Source organism: Pinus tabuliformis, chromosome 9, assembly GCF_031772625.1.
Source record: "Pinus tabuliformis cultivar Carrire ecotype Pingquan chromosome 9, CPIR1, whole genome shotgun sequence".
Taxonomy (NCBI): domain Eukaryota; kingdom Viridiplantae; phylum Streptophyta; class Pinopsida; order Pinales; family Pinaceae; genus Pinus; species Pinus tabuliformis.
Genome location: NC_142307.1, coordinates 888160302 through 888182662, shown reverse-complemented (window position 1 = coordinate 888182662; position 22361 = coordinate 888160302). Strand labels below are relative to the sequence as shown.

The 22361-nt window shown below is 37.2% G+C and overlaps 3 pseudogenes; 1 reads left to right on the top strand and 2 right to left on the bottom strand.

The window, feature by feature from the left end:
• Positions 1 to 6031: 6031 nt before the first annotated feature.
• Positions 6032 to 6667, bottom strand: LOC149151620 (uncharacterized; annotated as a pseudogene).
• Positions 6668 to 7428: 761 nt separating this feature from the next.
• LOC149151619 (beta-glucuronosyltransferase GlcAT14A-like) lies at positions 7429 to 16519 on the top strand (annotated as a pseudogene).
• Positions 16520 to 20252: 3733 nt separating this feature from the next.
• LOC149151618 (putative aldo-keto reductase 1 pseudogene) lies at positions 20253 to 21413 on the bottom strand (annotated as a pseudogene).
• Positions 21414 to 22361: the final 948 nt, after the last annotated feature.

Sequence of the window (22361 nt, the reverse complement as noted above, 5' to 3'; positions counted from 1 at the left end):
AGGTTCCTTTGATATTCCATTAAATGGATTGTATTTTCATGCTTTCTTCTTCCTTCTATGATATTTCATTTCTCCATGTCTATCAGGAGAAAAATATGGAAATAGATGTTCTGTCTAAAACAGAGGTTTCCCTTTTGCCTGGTAGAATGTTTTTCGTTCTTATAATTGATGGGTCCATCTCACAAGAGGGCTCTTTTGAGCTCTGATTACTGGATGTCTATTCCTCTGGTTTTTTCTTATGGTTTTGGCTTTCAATAGGCTGAATTTTCATGTGTTGAATGAAGCGTAGCCTCTTTGTATTTTCTCTATAAAGTCCTTTTAGATTTGTTCTTGAAGGTTTCTTTAGTTTGGTCTCTTTATCCTCTAATCTGGAAATATGTAACTTCTCTTTTTAATATAAGAAGATCTATTTTCTTTTACTAATAAAAAAAATTATGTTTTTCATCACACTAGTTGAATGCATTGTTTACATACTTCTCAACGCTCCTTTGCACAGTATCCATCGTTGAAAATATCATGTATTTCTAGGGCTTGACATATATAGCTCATGTTTCATCTCTTCAAAAATCATGACCTTCCAATTAACTTAGGTCCTTTTCTTATCGCACTTTTCTTTGTTGGAAGATGAACCAACCTCATAGTAGTCACAACCTTGATATGCATACATGTGCTATCACTATAGTCTAAGACTGAATTTGGGCGGCGACGGAAGTCATGGAAATAAGGAGGCCATACTCTCCATAGTGTGATTGCACTCTTCCTAAGGGACAAAACTTTAGTGATAGGCGTAGACCATTGTTTCTTTGTTGATTTGAGTTAATGCATTGGTGCTTGTACACCAATGTTCTTGTGGAATTATCGCTCTTTAACAATATGGTGCCTTATCTTTATCATGGCGTCCCTCACACCTATGACATTTGATACGAGTATTTTCTCTCCCTTAATACATCCTTATAATCACACTTTGGAATATAATTTTCAACACATCCTTCATAGTTTTCACATGGCTTGAAAGACAAGTTGCTATGGCAAGGAAAAATATGCCAAGCATGGAGGGTGGGTAAGTTTAATGGTGAGAGAGCCAGGCCCATAAAATTCATCATGCCTAGCTTGCATGATAAATATACCATTCTAAGCAAGAAGCATCTCTTGAGGGGTTCTCACTTTTTCCTAGAAGAAGATTTAATTGTAAAACAACAAGAGGAAAGGAGGGAGGAAATGTTAAAGGTTAGGGCAGCAAGAGATGAAGGCAAGAGAGCATGGATTTATAAAGGCAAAGTTGTGATAGCGCGATTTGGACCTCCTTCCAAAACAGAGCAGCAAGATGGTAATAAAGAAGAGGCAACAAACTCTTCAACAGGAAATCAGGAAGCAAGGTTAGTATGGGAAAGCAGGGACAAAGACTCAAATGTGAGTCTTGCATGTCAAAATAAATAGCAATCAAGTCATACCCAGGTTTCCTTAAGATTATTTTTTTGGAACTGTAGAGGTTATCCATGGAGATGAGGACCTGGGTTAGGGCCTATTGTGGAAGATAGAGATATAATTTGGCTCATAGAAACACATGAGCATGAAGGGTGCAAGACAACTCTGTTTGAAGGATACTGGAAGATGGAAGTGTGGAAAAAGGTAGCAAAGAATGGAAAAGGGCATGGGGGTATCATGGTTTTAGTAAGGGAGAAAGAAGGTCATCTCATTCAGTTAGGAAAAGAAGACTCAAATAAGCAATTCATTTGGTTTAAAATATCAAAAAATGGAAACCACATCAAAATTGGAGCATGCTATTTTTGCGCTGCAAGTTTCAAAAATCTACAAAGGTAGAGGGCTTAACCACAAAGATCCATTTGTAACCTTAAAAGAAGATATTGCAACATATTTGCAACTAGGTGAAGTCCTTATAGTGGGTGATTTCAATGCTAGGACTGAAAGTAAGCAAGCTAGCATTATTTACTATAAAGATGATTGCGACCCTATTTGGCTTACAGAAGAGAGTAATCATCAGTGGGAAAGAATTTCAGAGGATAAGGGCTGCAATCTCTTTGGTGAATAATTTCTTACTTTATGTGGGGCCTTTGATTTAGTCATTTGTAATGGCTTGACTAGATGGGAAAAGTCTGATAATTTCACTTGCAATACTTACAATGGAGAAAGTGTAGTAGATTATGTAATTTTAGCGCATGGTTTGTGTGATAAAATGGAGGAAGTTTTGATTGGAGATCAACTGTGGGAATTAATATCATATCACAAGCCAATTTATTTATGTTTCTCTTGGACTGGAAAGAAACAATTAGAGTAAAAAATTCAGCATGTCCAACAAAATCTCCCATAGGGTAGAATTCTTTTGACTCTAGAAAATTGTAATACCTTCAAAATGACTCTAGAGAGGCTCTTCGAGAAGGAGAAAATCACAATTCACAACCTCCATAGTCATGAATTAACACACTTAATTCAATGTGCACTTTCAAATTGCGAAAGAGAAAAAAATCAAAAGTCTGAAACAAATTGCTTTTCGGTTAATGGTTGGTTTGACGAAGAATGAAAAAAGGCAAGGAGAATGTGGAAAGAGTCAAACAACGATACCATAAAGCTCAAAGCTTACAAGCAGTTATTAAGAAAGAAAAAGGTTGATTTCATGGTTTCAAGGAGGGAAGAACTAATCTTCCTTGGGAGAAATAATCCCAAATTATTTTGGAAGGATCTCCAATAGAAAAAGGTACAAACTGGAAATAGTATTACAGCTTCTAAATGGTTTGACTATGCAAGACAACTCTATGAGTAGGATACCAAGGTTGATCGTCCCCCCTTGGTCAACACTGACATTGAACTCTTCACGGTGCAAGAGGTAGAGATGGGTATCAAGAAGTTGGGTGTTGGAAAAGAAAAAGACTTAGCTAAACTCCAAGAAGAATATCTAAAGTGGGGCTCAAAGATCCTTGGACCTCACATTACAAAAAATTTCAACGACATCGTACAATAGGGGCTCCACACAGATTAGACAACCAGTCTGGCAATACCTCTTTTCAAGAGAGGTGATGTCAATAATCCCTCCAATTGTAGGACCATTATGATAAACCCTTTGTTTGCAAAGCTATTTGGAAGCATGCTAGAAAATAAAATTAGCAAGTGGGCAAAAGAAAGAGATAAGCATGTTAAAGGGAAAGCAGGTTTTAGACCTAAACATTCCACATTTGATCATTGTATAACTTTAAGGCACATCATTGAAAATGTTTGGGAGAAAAAGGAAGAAGCCTTGTGTTGCTTTGTTGATTTCATAAAAGTGTTTGACTCGGTTCCTAGGGATAAGATTTGGCACATAATGGAGGAACTTGGGGTTCTTAAACCTATGCATAGGCTGTATGAAGAGGTGAAATTCAAAATTAGAACTTCGGCAGGCATTTCTGAAAGTTTTAGAAGCGATATCGGGGTCAATCAAGGTTGCCCACTGTCTCCTACCACTTTTTTGGTTTATATATCGATAAGCTTGAGGAGTGGTTAAATTTGCAAGGGGGTGATGGTATTTATTTAGGCAAGTTTGTTATAAGGATTCGGGTGACCTTATTCTAATTGCTAAATCGGCTCTTGGTTTGCAAGAGCACTTACTATCCTTTGAGCATTTTTGTAGAAGTGTGGGGATGCAAGTCAATATCAGCAAAAAGAAAGTAGTGGTTTTCTCTAAGAAAAGAAAACATAACCAGCATAAGTTCTACTTTGAAGGCAACATTCTGGAAGAAGTTATGGATTGCAAATACCCCGGACTTGACTTCAACAAAAATCTAAGTTGGGATGGTTGTAGAAAGAAAAGAACTTTGAGGGGTTGGAAAACATTTTATGCTTTTCAAAATAGGTGTAGAGAGGCAGAGTTATGGGACTGGAAAACCACTCAAACTCTTTTTGGGCTTCTAATGATTCTGGTGATTCTCTATGGTTGTGAACTATGGGCCAGCATTACATCCGACATGCAGTGGAGACAAATTAAGAAAATTCAGAAGCGTTTGATTACAACAAATTCAAGATTAAAAGTGCAGTTCCTTATGCTATCTTGTTAAGTGAAATAGGGGTTGTTCCTATTGAAGCAATTGTTATGGTGCAAGTCATAAGGTATTTTTTTAAAAATGAGCAAATGGAAGAGGGTAGATGGCCTAAGGTTGTCTTTAATGATAGATTGTGCAAGAAAAAAAAAAACAAAAAAACAAAAAAAACAAAAAAAAAAACAAAAAAACAAAAAAAACAAAAAAAAAAACAAAAAACTTGGATGCAACAAAATAACAAATGGTTTAGTAAATGGGGTATTGGCTTGAACGCGTGTCCCATAAACAACAAAGAGATAAAAGCTTTTGTTATGGAAAAGTTCCACAAGCGTACTTGGGATAATGAGCTAGGAAGAAAGAAAAAGTACTATATTGAAGTGTTTAATCCCACTCATAGTCATCAAACAAAGGCATACATAGAGGCCAATATATCTTGGAGAGCCAAAATTTTTATTGCTTAGTTAAGGACTAATTCTCATCAACTTCGTTGCGAAACAGGGCATTGAAAAGGCCAAAAGAAGTGTGGGAGGAAAGAGTATGCATTTTTTGTTCTTCCGAAAAAGTGGAAACAAAAAAAACATTTCATTTTCGAATGCGAGGCCTTCAAAGACAAAATGGAAATTTATGCAGATATGCTGGCAGATAGCTCTTGGGATAATCTATTTAACGAAGGGTTTGTCGAGAAGTTGGGAGCATTTATTATGAAGCTTAACAGAAAAAGGGTTGAATACATCAAGCAAATGAAGAAGCAATCTGTCCCATAGGCTATCTTTAGCCTCGTGGATGTCAAAATATTTTATTTCTTTCTTTCTTTCCTTGTTATTTGTAATATCTATTGCACCAACAATGCATAGCTTCATAGCATAATGACACATTTCATTACAACCCTTCAAACAATTTTCACTGCTATCTCTGCTACACACGATGATTGCTTTGACAATATTTGTCTTTCACCCTATTGTATATGTTCTCTCCTAATGTATGGTTGGCATATCTTATAGTGTGATTATATTTTATTCTAGTGTAGCACATAATATTATTATTATCACGGTCAAGCCAGACATCAAATTGGTGTGTGAGACCTCCTTGTTTGTGGAACAAGGGATTGCTATCTCTGTTATAGTGTGATTATACTTTACTCTAGCATAGCACATAATATTATTATTATCACGGCTAAGCGAGACACCAAATTGGTGTATGAGACGCCTTGTTTGTGGAACAAGGGACTGCTATCTCCGCTACACATGATGATTGCTTTGACATAATATTGTCGATGTTAATATTCATATTTCACCCCATTGTATATGTAATATTATTATTAATGTTGATGTTAATATCTATATTTCACCCCAATGTATATGTATTATTATTATTATTATTATTACGGTCAATTGAGACACCAAATTGGTGTATGAGGCCCCCTTGTTTGTTTGTGGAACAAGAGACCCACCTCTACTAGTCTACAAAGGCATACATACTCTACCTTTTTTATTTTGACCCTGTGACCTCTTAGAAAGAAACACATGCTTTTAACCATTAGACCCACTCAAACTGTGTTGTATTCCCATGGAATCCCAAAATATATATGTGCAGCTTTAAATGATTGTTAAATGATTGTGTGTGCACTCTTTTATTTCTCTTTATTTCTCTTTCACGATGGCCTTTTTGTTCATCGATTATCCATTTCCAAATCATCTTGGTCGCACTTTCATCTTAGTGGGAGGTGAATCGACACGTTCATGTCGCAAGAGTGACTTTTGCACGAGTGAGTTGTTGTTGTCAACTGCGCTGGTGCTTTGGCCAAGGCTAAATATTTAGTATCAAGAGTTGAGACTTATTTCCCGGTGAGCTAGTGTGACCGTGATTAAGCAGGGCGGAAGATTTAGTAATAGATGAAGGTTGGTTTGATTGGCGCGTCAGCGCTATAAAAAGACACCGCTTGAGTCTATATGTAACAACTCACTCACAGGATAAAGTCATTTTTGCAAGAATACCATGCAAAATTAAAGGAAGTAAAACTCTGAGCAAGCTTTATAATGGGCATGGTAATGTTGTGAAAGAATAACTTGCCCTGTTCCTAGACCATAGATCCTATCATGCAAAATACTCACTCTAGCCAATTTCCGCAAAATGGCATCTGCTAACCTAGCTTGTTTAGTTAATAAATACTTTCAAGCTTGTAGACCTAAGTGCGTATACAATCCCCAAATAGAATATGTTCGCTCCATCTAACCAGACAGGTCGTGTTCCAACCATTTATACCTGATTTTTCCACAAGGCTCTACTATTTCTCCAGTTTTTTCACCCCACTCCATCATTATAATAGGGTTAAGCTTTGACTAGTTCTCCAATATTAGTTCTACAGTTTATTGTATTGCTATTATATTGCTATTATCTGTGAACCACTCGGAGATTTTTGAATCATAGGTTTCTTCAGTTCAAATAACAGACGTTCAAATAATAAATATTCATATCATGTTTCAACTACGGATCAAATAGTATATTATCAAGTATCCAATCTTTGGGTTTGCTGCCTTCAGGGCAGAGAGAAAGGTCTCCCCATAGTTGTCGTAGAGGACGTCATCGAAATCAAGGGCATGACACATGGCAGATAGTTCGTGAGATTCACTCCCTTCCATGACAACTGTCGATAATTATGCCTATCAAGTGCCACGAAACTCTGGACGGAGTTATATTACTCCTCAAGGATTCGTGGCAGTTGGCCAGGCTCGTCCGAGTAGATCAACCTCTGTTTTAATGACACAGCCTATACTTTAATACACTTGATTTGTACAACTGATTCCAATATTCTCTAGGGGTCATTGGCATGTTAATAATCAATGAATCGATAGCTTTTTCTTTGATTCTCCAACCTGAACCAGCTATTAACGCCTTGTATTATGTTGATGGAAGTAGAGTGATTTAAGATGCTACTGCTCGGTGATGGGAAAAGAGCTACAACCTTATTTATTTAAAGGAAGATCGACTAAATTCAACTACGTAAGCCCCCTAAAGCTAACTCTGATTCTTATGGTTGAAATGAGAATAATCCATCAACATATAGCTTAGAAAGTTAGCCATTGACTCTCAAAGGAATGTTTAATAATTCAATACTATTTTGGTAATGCACCCGCTATAGATAATTTGTCTTGAGTGAGGATGAAGCATTATAGATGTAAAAGAAAATGTCTGTGGGACATAATAAATCTAGTAGAAGTAAAATCTCAAATATACAAATATACAAGTTGACTCTATTTCAAATTGGTATGATCATGGAATACACCATTATAAATCTAGTAGTTTACAGTCATAGTATTCATAAAAATGATTTAAATATTAAAAACATATAAAATGAAAAGTTTAGAATGAGATGAAGAAATGTTGATTAAAGAAAGAGACTATGAAAATTCAAATAGATGATGTTGGTAAGTTACTTGAGTCCTATTAGTTTGAGTTGCAAACTGAAAACTTTATAAGTTTATGGGTGATTGTTACTTAAAAGGAGAGGAAGTTGTGAGTTCCTGTGTTGGAGTGCTTGTGTTATGTTTGCTTATATATAAATCATGGTATCTATTTTCTATATGGTAGATATATGAATCTAATTTTATGTAATAAATTGAATTAAACATTATAAAAGCCAATGCTTAAAGTTATTTTTCTTTTAAAATTAATAAATCAAAATGGAAATCATATTAAAAATTTACAAATATTCAAAGAGACTAAATTTGGGCCTATAACTTGACCAAAACAATGTTACAACACTCAATGATGTATCCTTATAGAATTTGAATCAACATTATCATCCACTCTAGAGGATTTGTTCAATATATATAAATAGATACTTTACAATAATCACAAAATGTATATGCTATCTCACTTAAATACACAATGTATTAAATCCATTGTAAAATAAATGTGGCGAAGAAGTGGACATAATTTTCCATTATCCACTCATTTCACCTCAAATATACAATGACTTTTCATATATATTTTGTTTCTTATCTTGATATGTAAACAAACCAATCGTTGACATGTTGCTCACCAGCAACATTTCCTCAGATTAAGGGCATTAATCCCAACTTCATTCCTTGTATTCTATAGAAGGGAATATACATAAAATTGCATTATCAGTGAAATGGCCACTAACCCTACCAGTGCTTGGATTCTTACTAGAGCACCATAAACGTGAATTCTAACAAAATCTGGTAGAATGATGTCAATAATAGTGAGAAGCACTAGATGGGGAAATTTCAAGTTTATGTAATGTCCCTTAATAATAAATAATAAATAATAAACATTAAATAAATAATAAACAATAAATATAATAATAAATTAATTACATGCTCTAAATAAATATAAATAAGAATAAACAGAAAAATAGTAAAAATCAGTAAAACTATCAAAAAGTAAAAACGAAAGAATAAAACAAGAAAGCAGTAATGTTGTGTGTTGACACATGGAGTGTGTGCATGTGGTTCCCTTTCTAATGTTTGCTCTATTTAATAGATGGTGAGGAAGATGAGAGGCATTCCATCATTCCATGATTCCACCATCCATTCTCTTGGGAGAATAGTGTTGTGAGACAAAGGATACCCTGGCAGTAGTACGTTGATTGAGGGCTCGGGGTGGCCAGTTGTAGCAAGATTTTGTGCAACTGAGCCTATGGTTGGGTGGAGAGTCGTCCCCAAGACTTTGTTGCAGGTAGTAAAATTCAACTAGCATTCAACTAGCGTTCCCCAGGTAAGTTGTCTCTCTTCACTCATATTTTTGTAATTTAATGTTAACTAGTGGATAAATTGCTTATTGTTTCTAAATCGCTTGATTAATCTAATTAATTATGTGTTGTTATTTCGGGGATGTTACAGTTTACATCCAAAAGGGAAGGACATACCCAAGAAAGAGAATATCTGGAATATTGTAAGTTGTATCATATGTTACACATCATGTCTTTTTAGAGAAAAAAACAACAATGTTTTCAATTAAGCGCTAAATCTGATGCAGTTTCTTTACATACTAGGAATTTTGTTAAAAAAAAAACAATATTTTTCCTTTCAAATGTATAGTTTTTAAAAAGAATATTGCTAGAAAACTTTAAAAGTATACAAATGTGAGTAGTGTGTACCCATCTTTCACGTGTCAAAATGCAATCTACTCTAATTTAAAATCAAGTTGTGTGACTCTATTTGCCAAAATTTTCCGGGCAATTGTCACATCCTGGGATGCATCCTTAGGAAAGTAGCACTAGAGAAGGAAATGATTAAAGTTCTTTGGAGTCAGCTCGCAAAGAATGGATTAAGAGGGAGACCTTGAAATGATCTCTTATGGAAATATCATATGTTATGTTGGTCAACAAGTAGGAACAACCACATGAAACAAGTTGTACATCCAAACACTTTAGTAATCACCATCAAATGTTGTTATCATTGTTAAGCTTCTACTAATTGTTATTGGAGAAACTATGTTAGAGTCCCCTGATAAAGAAAGATTTTTCAAATTGAATTCTCAGGGTTTCTAGTGATAAGAATTCACATAAAAGTACTTGGATCAACATGCTCGTTTAGGTCAGCCTAAACTTTCAAGATTAGCTTATTTGATCTCAGGAACCAAGGGAGACAGTTTAAGAATGAGAAGAACATTATAGGCTCTCTACCATCCTTTGAACCATTATATTTTATATTTAGACCTTGAGGTTGTTGGAGAAAATGTAATCGGGTTCAGTCTTCATAAATGTAATTTTGATATTTTTACTTATTCGAGAAAAGAGAAGTTATTTTTGTATTATTTGTCAATGAGTTTCTTGCTCATTTAAAATAGGTTAAGCACATTTAGAAATGCTTCTAGAGAGTCAAAGTCAAAATTTAATTATGAAAAGACCCTTTGAGGGCATGTTACATCATGTAAGTCATCATACAAGGTCAAGGAAACAACTCCAAGCATGGCCAAATCCTCTCCTAGCACCAACGAAGTCTACAAGCAGAAAAAACGATGAATAAATGTTGAAATATAATGAAACTACAAGTCGACTTTAGGGACAAGCATGTTGGCTTCAAGGAGGAGGGACATACCTCTATAAATAGAGGTTGTCCACTCCTCATTTGGACACACATTCATGTCTCTGAAATCTGCAAGAAAGGAGGACGAAGTAAGATGAAGAAAAAGGTGAGAAAGAGGGCTACACGGACAGCATAGGAAGGAAACAAAATAGAGAAGGGAAAAAAGGTGAAATATGAAGCTACTACAGCCACACGTGTGAAGAATTCATGGACAGAGCTGCAGCCAAAAAAATAGCAAGGTTGCAGTGGTATTTTCTTTATGGTTTGGGCTAACAAATAGGTCGACAAAAGTCTCCTACTCCAGTGTTGAAGGTGGGCTCACAAGTGAAGGAAGGAGGAACAAATCTGAAGAAGAAAAGGATTGTTTCTAGGGTTAGAAATAGTCACATGTGTGAGGTGCTGGAAGGTTTTGACTGCTATTTAGGGAAGCAGTATAAGCAGCCTCCTTTAGTTGTGTATTAATGTCCACAAGGTATCCAAATAAAGGCGAAGAAATATCTCTTTGTAGTGAAGAAGAGAAGCACTAATATTCTAGAGTTTCCTAACCTAGAAGATAAAGTGTTGGAAGACAAAGTGCCTAAGCGTCGGAAGATGTGTCGAAAGTGGCAATGCAGAAAGAGGAAGGATTTGGCTCATGCTTGGAAGACATCCTAGTCAAGGGTCTAGGGTTTGGCAGTTGTTCAAATAAGAAGCTTCAATAAGAGAAAACTTACAAATGGTTTCCCTCTCAAGAGTGGAGAGGGTTTGTCCCTAGAAAAAAGAAAAATTTGTGTTCTTGTTATTTTGTTTTTGGTAGAAGTTTGATGAAGCACACACATATGCACTAATAAGAAGAAGAAGAAGAAGAAGTATAAGCTAACTAAGAAAAGCAAAAAAACTTCACAAATTGTTATCAAGTCTCAGAGAATCATCACATCACTACTTTGCCCTAGATTCTCTAACATGGTATCAGAGGGAAGGTGACACATCAAGGAAAGGGAAACTCAATAACACTCAAGCATCTACAAAGTTGAAGCATCAATATTAGAAGACTCAACCACCTCAAGAACAAGAAGGGTATACAACTCATCATTCATCAAGGAAGGCTACAAAGCTAGAAGAAGAGCCTTATATAAAGGCACTTACCAAAGAAGAGCAAATCCACATCAAGATACAAGTCTTCAAGCACACCTCATCACCAAGCAAGTCCACTTGAATAAGGAAACTTGAAGGACATCACGATCCAAGGAAGACAAGCCATCAAGCTTTCAAGGAGGAAGAAAATCCATCAAATCTCAAAATCTATCAAGTAAGTATATGTCCCCTTCTGAATATACATCAATGTCTTTTTGCAAGGAAAGCAATAAATTGGTAGGCACCAATAACTTTCTTGCATGGAAGAAGAGGATTGATCTACTTCTCAAGGAGAATGAGCTCCTAGAATATGTCAAGGGGAACATCACTGTCCCTGCTAAGGAACAGACTCAAGCCTTAGCCAAGTACAATAAGGATGAGACAAGAGCTCAAAGGATTCTGATAGAATCAATCAAGGACTCTCTCATTCCCTATGTCTCCAAGTTTGAGACATCAAAATAAATTTATGATAAGCTAATAGAGCTATCTGTGGTATCCACCGTCGGAGAAGTATTATCTCTAAGGAATGAATTAAACAAGATGAAGATAACAAAGGAAGGAATATCTCCCTACTTGATGAAAATCTTTGAGATGAGAGATCAACTTCAAGAGCTTGGGGAAGTCATGTTTGACAGAGAGATGGCAACTGTTGTACTCAATGCTCTACCTGAGGAGTGGGGAAACTCCACATCAACCAATTATGCCAAGAAGGAAGCAACCACTCGTAGTGATATGTGGTCTCTACGCAGAATAGAGGAGACTAGACTTAAGGTGAAAGAAGATGTGGGGTCAAAGGAGCAAGCATTCGCTACCATGGCCAAAAGAAAGGGTAAATTTGGAAAGTTTGATCCACAAAGAACAAACAACAAAGACATGTCCAAGCTCCAATGTTTTGGATTCCAAGAATATGGACACTACAAAAGGAATTGTCCCAAGCTTAAGAAGGACAACAACAACAACAGAAAGAGAGAAGAAGCTCATATTACTCAAGAGGTGGAAAAGGAAGGAAAGAAGCAAAAGAAGGAAAATCCTCGGATCTCTACTATGACTAGGTCAAACTCTTTTCTTCTAGACTTCTTTCAAAGTTTTGAGTAGAATAGGAGCATGTAGGAATAATCTAAATTTCATGGCTAGAATCACCCTCTAGGATCTAGCAGCATGATGTACATGGAGTTCTAGACACTCATGTAGATGTAGAATTTATGAGAAGAACAAAAATGCATAAGTAGGAATATCTTCTAGAATATGGGAGCATGGAAAATATAGCTCAAAGATATTCATGTAGAAGGAGCATACCTAGAATAGGACCTCATATATGATGGAAGAAAACTTGATCATGATAAGAAACTTAGAAGACCTAAATCATCAAAGGTAGGAAACATTTGCAAGGTGAGGATCTTTAAGATCCTATGATGAAATCTTCAAGAGAAGGTCTGTGAACCTAGGCATATGTCTCATTGGGAATCCCACTCATGGGATTCAAGAAAAGGGATGATATGCAGGCAGGCTAAGATGAAGCAAGAAGGGCTACACCAAAGAATGATCAAGGAGGATCAAGATGAGGTATGTATGCATCAAAGTTTAAGTCATGTCATCATTTGTATATTATTTAGTCATGGGTTTGGTTCTATAACATGATAAAGCATGAAAGGATCTCTTTCACCAAGAACATGCTCGAAGGCATGTACCACGATGCAATGAAGGTCAACAAAAGAACATGCTCACATAAGGAGCATAAGATTGCTGACTAAGAAGCAAGAAGAAATGCTGACAAGTCTAGAAAGCAAGGGATGAAGGAATGTTTCCACAAGAAGCATTAGGTGGTTGACCGACCTATCTAAGAAGAAGTAAATGAAGAAAGAGATCAAGCATGTGAATAGCATCATGATCATCGAGAATCACTATCTGACAAAATGCCTTGAAATATATCTTCCAAAAGAAGGCAGGATAACTCTGATGAAGGAAGAAAGGACCCTTCACACATATGAAGGCCTTGGAGATATAAAAGGTGTAGATAATTGATTCTACTCTATGAAGATGTCGTAATGAAGAAGCCATCCAACAAAAGCAAAAACAATGTTGAAGCAATATTAGGATGAAGTCATGATGGGCTACCAGGCCAAAGCATATAACCTAGCAAGTAGGATGGAGCATCCATGGGCAGAGCATTCTGAAGCATGGACAAGATGACAAAGGAGTAGCCAAGATGACTATAAGAACCTAATAGTCACTTTCCATGAAGTAATGACATGACAAACCAAGAAGGAAAGTGATGGATGGATGGTACCCTACCGAGAAGAAGTTTGATCGAAGACTTCATGACATCAAGAAAGGAAGGAGATCATGCAGCTGAAGGACCCACGAAGAAGAATTTGCTTATGAAGGAAAGAATCCCCGGTTAAGAGGGAGCTCTGGCAAGTCCCTAATTGAGAGGAAGTTTTGAATCACCCCTGATTACAAAGGAGTGACTACTGTGTTTTCCATGTCATGGGTCATAACAGCCGTAAGTCTAGATGAAGGCCATGAAAGGAAATGTAAACACAAGATAGACATAACATTCTCGTCTTCATTTGGGAAGAAAGAATAGGAGGATTAGGTAATCACCTAGCATCTGATACTCTTTGAGGATGTGTAGGGAATCCAAGGCAAGAGTAGCCAAGATGACCGATATTCTTTGAGGGCTGGGAACCCAAGATAAGAATAGTCCTAGAAGTTCATACTCGAGAACACCCAGGTGGGTATGTACCTTGAGAGACAATGATGAATTTGTCTATAAATCATTGGTATCACCAGCGTTGTGGCTCATGGTCTCGTAAAGAGATGGAGTTGTTAGTCAAGGCATTGCACTATGACAATGGTAATGAATATGATGTTATAACAGATGGATTTCTAATCTGGTTTCTCTTATGTGAATTCTTCAAGATTGAAAATTTCCAAACACCTTGTAATGTTGTATGAATACCTCCCTAGTTAAGAGGGAGTGTTGGAGAAAATGTAACTAGGTTTGGTCTTCATAAATGTAATTTTGATATTTGTACTTATTCAAGAAAAGAGAATTTTTTTTTTGTATTATTTGTCAATGAGTTTCTTGCTCGTTGAAAATAGGTTGAAGTGCTTCCAGAGAGTCAAAGTCAAAATGTAATTATGAAAATACCCTTTGACGGCATGTTACATCAAGTAATTCATCATACAAGGTCAAGGAAATAACTCCAGGCACGGTCAAATCCTCTCCTAGCACCAACGAAGTCTACAAGCAGCAAAAACAATGAATAAATGTTGAAATATAATGCAACTACAAGTCAGATTTAGGGACAGTCATGTCAGCTTCAAGGAGGAGGGACAAACCTCTATAAATAGAGGTTTTCCACGGTCAAATCCTCTCCTAGCACCAACGAAGTCTACAAGCAACAAAAACAATGAATAAATGTTGAAATATAATGCAACTACAAGTCAGCTTTAGGGACAGTCATGTCAGCTTCAAGGAGGAGGGACAAACCTCTATAAATAGAGGTTGTCCACTCCTCATTTGGACACACAATCATGTATCTGAAATACGCAAGCAAGCAGGACAAAGTAAGACGAAGAAAAAGTGAGAAAGAGGGCTACAAGGACAGTGTAGGAAGGAAACAAAACAAAGAAGGGAAAAAAGGTGAAATCTGAAGCTGCTACAGTCACGTGCAAAGAATTCAAGGACAGATCTACAGCCAAAACAACAAAAAGGTTGCAGTGGTATTTTCTTTATGGTTTGGGCTAACAGATAGGTCAAAAAAAGTCTCCTACTCCAGCGTTGAAGGTGGGCTCAGAAGCAAATGAAGGAGGGACAAATTTGAAGAAGAAAAGGATTATTTCTAGCATTAAACACAGTCACATGTGCAAGGTGCTGGAAGGGTTTTACTGCTATTTAGGGAAGTAACATAATAAACCTTCTTCAGTTGTGTATTAAGGTCCACAAGGTATCCAAATAAAGGTGAAGAAAGATCTCTTTATATCGAAGAAGAGAAGCCCTAATATTCTAAGTTTTCCTAACCTAGAAGATAAAGTGATGGAAGACAAAGTGCCGAAAGAAGTGTAGGAAGATGCGCTGAAAGTGATAGTGCAGAAAGAGGAAGGATTTGACTCATGCTTGGAAGACATCCTAGTCAAGGGTATAGGGTTTGGAAGTTGTTCAAATAAGAAGCTTCAATAAGAGAAAACTTACAAATGGGTTCCCTCTCGAGTGGAGAGGGTTTGTCCCTGGCAGAGAGCCAAATTTGTGTTCTTGTTATTTTTTTTTTGGTATTGATGAAGCACACACATATGCACTAATAATAAGAAGAAGAAGTATAAGCTAACTAAGAAAAGCAAAAAGACTTCACAAATTGTTATCAAGTCTTGGAGAATCATCACATCACTACTTTTCCCTAGATTCTCTAATAAAGGTGCCTCCAAGGGAAAGGCTTGAAGTGGCTATATATGTGAAATTTGACCCTACATTTTTTAAAATAAAGAATCTTGAGTTAGTGGGAACAACCAATTTGGTAACATACAAAGGTCTAACTATGGTTGCTTGTACTCTGCAAGTTGTGGCAATTCTCTTAGGACAAAGGACTGAGATTGGTTCATCAACCTCAGTGTTTCAAATTATCCATTGGTCACACAAGATGCTTGTGGGTTGAGAAATTTCACTTGACATTCGATGTGGTTTACTGAATTAGATTTTCTTGGGAAGAAATGACTGTGGGTATGGCATGCAGACTTGATCCATATTTTATCTTCCTTACCAAGAGGCCCCAATTTCATCAAAAAAGTGATGAGTAACATTTGATGGAAACAATATCAGAGAGCTAAACCAATCATTATAAATCCAACCTTGTACCTTCCATAAAAATAAAAATAAAAAATAAAATAAAAATCTCTGACATATTTTGGGTTACCGAACATGAAGTTGTTCCAACTTCCTTCAAATTATTTACAGGTTCAACATGTGTTATCCTTGCACCTTTTTGGAGTCTTGCATATAGGGTAGGATAATCTGCCTTGGAAGGTTTAAATGTACTATCCAAATTTTGTGTCTTTCACCAGAAGGATACTTCCACCCTATTATCTACAATTCTAAGGGGTTCCAAAATACAACGGTGAATCATGACTTACATTATATTCCCTAATCATCATCCAACTTAGTTTACTATCCAAAAAAAACAAAAATTGATGATATGGTCAAAATTAGCACCCCATTTGCTAGGTAGTTTGCCAAAGATGATCTTGATTCTAGATAAAATAGACAAGGAACTTTTGGGACATTCAGATGGCCAATTCACCCCTAGTGGATGGTGTGTATGGAGTTGATAAGATGGGAGAGATCCCTCTGAAATCAGAGGAGATCATGCAATTCTCCAACCTGGTCTAGGTTACAAAAGACTAGAAAAGCTACTATTGAAATTATTAGCACCTGGAAACCTTCATGCTAAACAATGTATATTACATTTAGAGACTCATTCAAATGAAATTATTCTAGCCCAAAATACTGTATTATGCATAATAATTTGAACATGAGCTCATGATAGAGAAACTTCACCAAGACAAAGGTATTGTATTAAACCCATCTCTCTTTCTAGCTACTACTTAGTGATATAGCAATGAAAATATCAACTAGTTCCATAATGTTATGAACCAACTCACAAAAAGATAGAAAAGAGTGATCAACGACTTCAAAATCATCCTCTTCGAGGGGGAAACCTCCTTTACATTACAAAAATGGACAATTCTTGAATGATACAAATGACTAAGCCTCCTTTCTATATATAGGAGTCTATGGGGTCACAATATAATCAAAGCTGACATAACAATAATAATATAATGGCACAACAATAACAATAGTGGGATTCTATGGGGCACACTATGTTAAGGGATAAAGTCCCCTAGGGCTTTGGGTCAGAACCCTAGCAAAGCAAGAGTAATCTACAACAAGAAACAAGCGTATAACTCAGGAAAAATTCTTAAACGAGCAAACTATGCGAGGATGTACATACCCGGGGGTCCTTCGTTCAGGTAGTTCTAGCCAGGGTTCAAACCCTTTGCAACTCCTCGTGATCTTTGAACCTGCAAAACAACCAATTCAAAGGCGCACAACATAGTGAAATCAAATTTATAACATATAAGTAGATGGTTAGTTATACATTGAAATAGTCATTCATATATAAACCATAGCAATAACATCAGATGCATGAACAAATTTGATATCAGGAACAAGATAGTGTTTCTTTTTATTGCACATAACTATAATAAAACATAGAAAGAGTTCACCTAAGTCTTCCTCTTTCGGCTTCAAGCGGAACCGTCCTCCAGGTTCATCCAGTCCCGGTCTTCAAAAGGCTCCTTCCATAACCAATACAAGGATATCTCCCACAAGTGAAAGGATATCAACTCTCAAGGAAACAAGGGTTTCCTGAACTTGGGGAAGTGCTTGAAGCACAGGGATCTTCAGACTTGATCAGGGGATAATCTCAGCAGAGTAATTCTCTATTTTCTCTCCTCCTTAAGGCCTTCCCATTGAAGTCTTTTTATACTTCTCCCAAAGTAGTTTTTTAGTTGGGAAACAGTTGGGAACAGTTGGGCCATGGGCACTAATAGGTAATCAATAGGTAAAACCCGTGATCTCCGCCCATAATTAAGGAAATTTAATTTTTTTAAGTGTTTTAAGACATATACGTGGGTTGGGTATATACTGACCCGCGTGTACACGCGTTTAATACAGGGCAAAGTCGCATACAGGGAGTAAAACACTGTTTTTAAAATATTTGGACCAAGTCTGGAAGGAGGGGTTTCCCTAGGCCATAAACCAAGCATCACAAATACATGAGGTGATACTTGGAGCTATAACAGATGCCCCCTAATCTATGAGGTCATAAGGGGAACATGATGGCCGAAATGTATTAAGTATATGGAAAGGAAACTTGTCGAAAAACTGAGAAGGACTTCACCAGATTTCAGCCTACCAAGCTAGCAAAAGAAGATCAGAAAGAAACAATTGTCTGAGGCGGGCATACCCATGCTCAGAGAAAGTAAAGCATGTCCACATATCAAGTACAAGCGGATCCACTATGTATACAAGTATAAGGAATTGAAAGTACATAACGGATCATCTGATCACGATTGAACAAATACATGTCTGAATATCACATATAAGAAGATGATTAATGAAGCTGATCATTTATGTCAAAAACTGATCCCAATAGTACCAAATGAACATGATGGAATAAGATGGTACTACATCGCAACTCGGATGCCAGCATATAGGATGTCGTTGTGAAGGACTACAACATATAATGTGGAATGGTATCAACTAGCAGGAATAGGAGCAACTGACAAGTGAACCAAAGAATGTTGATGCAACCCGAGGTCTTCACCGACCGCCGTGGTACATTTCTACACAATGGGAATAAATGATCTGAAGTTGACCATGTGAGAAATCATTTGATTACCGGTCATTGATGTATACTGTTAACAAACGCGAGACTACTCACCGATAATGATAATGAGAGTCAAGGTACCCAGTACAATCTAACAGGTGCAAATAGAGGAGCTGAAGTCAAACACCTGTAAGAATCTATCAATCAGGAGACAATGATGGTTTCCCACTATCGATAGCGAATAATCTGCCACTAATGACTACAAACCCCAAGGTACTGCCAAATGGACTCTAGACCTTTGCCCCAGAGCAATGAGTCGTAATCGATAGGGAAAGATCTGCTAGAAGGAAGGCATTAAGGCATCCTTCATCAATCTAGTGCGACTGTAACCCGTAGGCCAATAATGTGGAAGGAATCAGACGACAAAAGATGTAGTAACCCGTCCGAATCACGTTTCTGGCGTACACAAGATGTAGCTAGCGCACGATAGAAACCCTCTGAACCAACCAATAATGAAAGCTGACACAGAGGCAAGGTATCCACCTGTTAGCGCTTGAAATTTCACCTCAGGCTGAGAAAGGTAAACCACAAGGCAACATCAAACCACTTAGCCTCGTAGCTAGCCCTACGGGGCAGGAGAGGGCTCTCTTCGGTCTATCTCGGTCAAAATCTTCAATGGGCGAGATAACCAATAGGGTAACACTGATTTTAGGCTAGTAAACTGATAAAAAAAGGATTTTTAATAAATGATGGGGTTTTTCTGGGCTGCATGGGGTAAAGAAACAGCTTGAGCAAAGAAATGTAATCAAGAACACAGATTATCCCCTGAGGCAAGGTAGGCAAGAAATTTAACATCAAATTGAGATTAAATGGAATGGCAAGACTGGTGAGGAGCTGACAAGGGCATAGAAGATGAATCCTTGTCAAACAAAAGAAAACATTGAATATTGAACAAACTTAAAGGCAGAGCATACAAATGATGAATTCTACCTTAACACTTCATTTGTTCAATTAGAAATGATCATGAAGTGAAATGAAACATAACAAATCACATATGAAACACAAGAAAAACTTATGCTAAATTATCATACCACAGGAATCTCAGAAGTCAGAGCTGTATTTTTTATTAGAATCTCTGCCAAAAACTGTACATGGTAAGCTCTCTATTCTCCAGCACTCAGAACTCTCTTCTTTTTCTAACTCTTTCAAATGATTTTTAAATACATTAAATAAAATATGCCAGGGAAAAAAAAATTGACCCCAAGACAAGGGATTTGTTTTATCAAAATAAAACTAAAAAAAAAAATCGACGCTTCTGAAGATGGAATAGCGCTCCTTCTACTCGAATCTATTGAATCTGATGAGGAGGTGGCATTACAGGTGTCAATCCCATTACTAAAAATAAGCATAAGCAATTGCATCTTTTTCTCTGCCACTTTGCACATTCCCAAATTTCTGGAAATGCGTTGGCCATTTTACCGAAATTAGGAAAAGATTTTGATAATCTGGAGTAAATCCACCGCATATATTTGAAGACGGATTGAATGCCGGAGTATTTGCAATTGACTGCCACATCACAGAATCCAGACCCCCCTACAATCTTTCTTATCCAATAATGATGGGCATATCTGTTGAGCATGATACAGTACCGATGGAACTAACACATGAATCTACGCGTCCAGGCATTTGCGTCGTTTGTTGAAATGAGAAACGGCAAAGACTGCTCTTTTCCAGATGTCCCCGGCCCCTTTTGACATACACATGTTTGCAGAAGGTGGACAAGAAGATACGGCAAACGGAACAGAAGTACCTGGACAATCAATATTGATCACATGATTTTTGTTCAGAAGATCATTTCCCACCAGAAGTGGATACATCATGATCTGTTTCGGCATTATTCTCTTTATCACATTGAAAAATGACAGAACCAGAATCCTTCCCATTTTCTACATTGGTTTCTCCGCATCTCAAGTTTGTTTGAGACGAACTATCTCGTGTAATGAGCCCTGTTGGTTAATCCCAGCGGCTCTTCCGCTTTCAGTCTTTTGTCCCTCTCTTCCATCCATCCAGAGCAATTGTTCTGTTCAATTTCTCACTGCCATCCTGACTAGGGAAAACCTTCATGAGCACCATGGCTAACCTTATACTGATCTGACCCAGAAAAAACAACTACCTACGACAATATCTTCCTCCACATCACGGGACCACAAAGACCATTCTAATTGAACAGCTGTAATGGGATGTACAGCATTAGCTCGTCTAATGGTGTCCACACTAGCTTCAGAGAGCCCAATATATTTGACTTTTCCTTCTTGCACAAGCTTCTTGAGTTCTCCCACAGTTTCTTCTATTGGAACTGTAGTATCCACACGGTGTTGGTAGTAAAGATCAATATAATCCACATCAAGGCGCTTCAGGCCGTCTTCACAAGCTTTGCGTACATACTCTGCTGAGCCTTTAACACGAAAAACACCTTCTATTACAACATTGCCAAACTTAGTGGCCAGCTGAACTTTCTCACGGGGCAAACCTTTCAAAGCATTGCCAACTAGGACTTCATTTGTGAAAGGCCCATACATATCTGCAGTGTCAAAAAAAAAGTGATGCCTCTGTTGAAAGCATGATGAATCAAAGAAATTCCATCTTCCTCGGCAACAGGGGTGCCATAGGCAAATGAAAGCCCCATACATCCTAAGCCAAGTTTGGAAACCTCGAATCCTTGGGTACCGAGTTTAATGCGTGGGATGGACGCCATTTCTAAAAGCTTGGGTCGATTCTGCCTGAAGAAATATATGAACTCGTACAGTCGTAGATACCCTTGCAGTGCTTCCAAACTTCCTTCTATACAGTTTCTGACCTGTTCTGTTTTGATAAATGCAAGTCTTGCTTATCTAAGTGTCCACAGATTTGGCTCAGCATTTGATACAGGGCAAGCAGTGAAAAGAGTAGATTGGTCCCTAACTATACATTCAGTTTCTGTGATATTTGGTGAATCGAAAGTAGTGCCATCTACTGGCTGAGTAGATTTGTCCACGTCCTTAATGAGTTGATATTCTGATTTCTGCTCAGCTGCACTATATAGATCCAATTGTGGGCTGCTTCCCAAATGAATAGACGAGAATTTCAGACAAGCTTCTGAAACATCAGAGTAATCCAATGAAGATGGATACCCACTCACTTCATCTGCATGATGTCTAGAACTAATTGCCAAGCAATGTGAAGAACTTGGCCCTTCTTGAAGCGGGCGTGCACACTCTCTTAAAGCCCGTTCATGGCCAATCAAATCATCTACACTGCTATATCCCATAAGGAAGGACACCTTGTTAAGAATCTGCAAACGATCTGATATGCACAATCGAGAGTAGTTCTTAACTTCCTCTAATAAACTTTTAGCAGACTTATGAACTAAAGGAGCACATAATCGTAAAAGCTTTAAATATAGAACCTCATATTCTTCCCTTGAGCATCTCTAAAATCATTTTTTGCCTCATAAAAGATTGCACTTGACAAATGTTTATCCCGAAGAACCATAGGACTTGATTCAGTATTCGAAGCTAAAACTATAGTTGTGTGAGCAAGCACTGTAAGATTGTTTGATTGACAAATCATGCTAGGCATGCTCGGTTGTATAAAACCATAGCAACATTTAGCAGGCTGATATTGGAGATTATTTGTCCTCTCATACAAAGTCACCTGGCACCTTGAAAATGGTAAAGTGCCTTGACTAATAACAAATCCATTTTTACATAATGACACAGACCACATTCCTCCAAGAATAT